Source organism: Branchiostoma floridae, chromosome 10, assembly GCF_000003815.2.
Source record: "Branchiostoma floridae strain S238N-H82 chromosome 10, Bfl_VNyyK, whole genome shotgun sequence".
In the NCBI taxonomy this organism is placed as follows: domain Eukaryota; kingdom Metazoa; phylum Chordata; class Leptocardii; order Amphioxiformes; family Branchiostomatidae; genus Branchiostoma; species Branchiostoma floridae.
The window spans coordinates 13,006,372-13,009,527 of NC_049988.1; positions in this window are offsets into that span (position 1 = coordinate 13,006,372).

Genomic DNA, 3,156 nt, shown 5'->3' on the forward strand with positions numbered 1-3,156 from the left:
ATAATCTATTGAGATTTCTTTACCAATGTCAAGCAGTTTTAAACAATCAACGAGATGTCGTTAAGCGGAGTTTGATATTAAAAATGAGTTAGTGTTGACATTGATTTCTTTTCAACTTGTAAAAAATGAAATCTGATAAGAGTAGTTGTATGCACGAAAACGACCCCTTCAATTTTTGAATATGGAACAGTCCATATCATGCGAGACAAGTTTGTGAATGATTCAATCAGACGAGACTAACGTAACATCAATTTGTCGCGGTAAAACTCGTTTGCAGATATTTGGTATCGAATGAGGGCAATTCATGTAAGACGACCGTCTGTGATTGTTGAATTGATTTTTCTGAAACGAAAATCATCATACGCTACAACAAAATTGTAAGTGCATATGATATTCTGGGTTTTCCTTTCTCATGAAAAGGCGGGGCAGGCAGAAAACGCTACGGTCTTACCCTCTCAATATCTGCTTGGAGATCAGATATCAACAAGCGCTGCACGTTTTACGGCACGCCTAAATGTCGTCTTGACCTAGATAATTGCCAGTCCTCTGAAAGGAGGTTAGGTCATCACGCATCTGTTGACAATTATCTACATTATGGGTCGTTAACCTCAGGTGAGAAAGCAGATACCTACAATACATTGGGGTCACTAAAAATCAAAATGCGCTTTTCGCCATTTGGTAACAGTTGCTGGAGATTTGGCCATGGATAACAAATGCCCCCCCCAAAAAAAAATCAACCGAAAAAAATATTGGCACAAAAAAGGGACGTCCACGTAACAAATTTCAACTAAAATATGCAGATATTGTGTGCATTTCACCCCATCAATATAAAAAGGAACCCCGTTTAAAACAAGGATGTGCTGTGTATGTCGGTGCACCTTTTTCAACCACACAAGAACGGGAACGCCACGTGCTTTCCGAAATAGGATCACATAGCCGTTGGGAATTCAATTTTCATTAATTCAATTCCGGTATTAAATCCTTAAGATGACAATTTATTTAATTTCGAGAGATGTCCCAGAAAGCTGGTTTGAGGACATTTGAAATTGCACCTGCGACATAACACCTGTTTCTGTCAGTAAATACAAACAACACACGGACTTACGACTCTCGTCGGCATTATCAACACTCTTCAAAACGTTTATGTAGAAGCACTTTTTTGTCAGACGCGAGCCGCCCGTGCGGGTGACCTTTCAGATCAATTGAGAACTTTTTCAAGTGGAGATATTGTTCAGTCAAACATGTCTGACTCGACAAGCTAGTCTGGTGTGGTGTTGTGGCTTCAAAAACATGGCTCGTTATCACCCCCCTCCCCCATTCCCGACAAAGACCACGTTGTGTTCGTCTGTAAGTCAACGCGGCTCAGCTCAGACGTGACGTGACCAGGGAATAAGGGTGCAGACAGAAAAGAAACGATCTTTATTCTTGTGCCACTTAACTTTTCCGGACGGACTTATTTGGCGAGGACCCTGCTAGCCTGTTTTCTCTCGACCAAGCATGTCATGGCCGCCTGGCAAACAGGCATGTGAGGCTCCACGGTTGTGGGGTAATCTCCTGTATGGAGTACTGAGTACTGTCTCACAATAAGTCTGGCATCAAGGCTATTATGAGAAAAAGTGGAAGTTTATGACAGGCATCACCGCACTTATACGCTTGTCGCAAATTCAGACCACAGATCAGATCACATTGCTCTTGCATGTCGTTTTGAATATTTGTCATACTCGTCAACATACCAAATTTATGTACATACACCGCATGAGTCATAATCTTTTCTTATCAAGTTACTAGCTCAATGATAAAGTTAAAGGAATGAACAGTAATCAATGCAACATGTATGATGCAACGTTGCAACCTTAACGTTTTTTTCTCGTGCGCCATTGACAGATTTTCGTAGATTGGGTGTGACGAGTAGTGTCAAAGTTCGCTTCAGATGATGCCCCCTATCCACTTAAATCGATAATACATGATCGACCCCCTCCCCAATGACATGGAGAAATACTTTTGACCATGCCTCACCCAGTTGCATACTACATGGCGAACAAACTTTGTACGCAATTCATCATCGTGTGTAACCCAGATATTTCATGTTCGTGACGGCTTTCGTGTGTTAATCGTGTCTGACTACGTGCTGAGCTAACTCGCCTTGTACTGCAGCAAAATAACAGTCACCACCGCCACATGCCTTTCAAACGCAATAATGCGAAATACAGACTTCGTACTCGTGTTTTTTTGCCCACATACCAAAGCAATGAGGTCTTTTGATAAGCTCCCTTCACATGTAAACAGAAGTTATACGCAAAAACAGTTGGCAGAGCTCTATTGAAATCTAGTGATTCATGTTACATGTGCCGGAGGGCTGGAAATTCATGTGTTGCTTGTACACTTGCATATATAATTGTGTTAGCCTTGGCTCAAACCGTTTATGTATCACACACATGTTTAATAGCGCTCAAAGTAGTCGGGCGTTTACTTACCACGGTGTCCCCAGTCTGCTTTACGCTTACAACTTGCACGCTGCCGTCATCTTTCTTCTTGTTCCTTCCGCCCAGGCTGAAAGAGAGTTTGTTCCCCATGTTGGCTGCAGAATGGAGGTCACCTCGCCTTCCAGTCTTCTGTAAACACTGCTGTCTCTCTGTCCTGTCGTCAGCGCCGGTCGGGGTCGTGTTACGGACTCGTCAGTCGGTCGGCCCTTTCTTCGCCCCTCGCAAGCCTAAGGCTGGTCGGCTTTCAAAATCCGTTTTTGGCGGAGGCTTGGAAGAAAGAGTTAATGGACTAGCCCGTTATGTTTCCAGTCTGAATCTTAGTGTGACGAGTCTGTTCTCACTGGAAAGCGTGGTGAAACTGGTCGCTGCCCCTCCCCGACACACACACATGCGCACGCCCGATCCAGAGGTTCTGTCTCTCCGCACAGGTGACGAAACGATGCGTCAGACCTCGTCACTGATTAAACCAAATTCATAAACCCTGGGTTATCGCTGCTTGGGGCATGTCCATTTCTTCACAGAGGGCTGAAAAACCAAGTTATCAAAAAGCAGGATGGATGATGGGCAAGTGGAAAGAATTTGTGCCATCTAAATCACGTTGGTCGTACTACAGTTGCGACATTGTGATCATAGTGGTTTGAGGTAGAGCAAATGTTACACAGTGCCTCGAGGG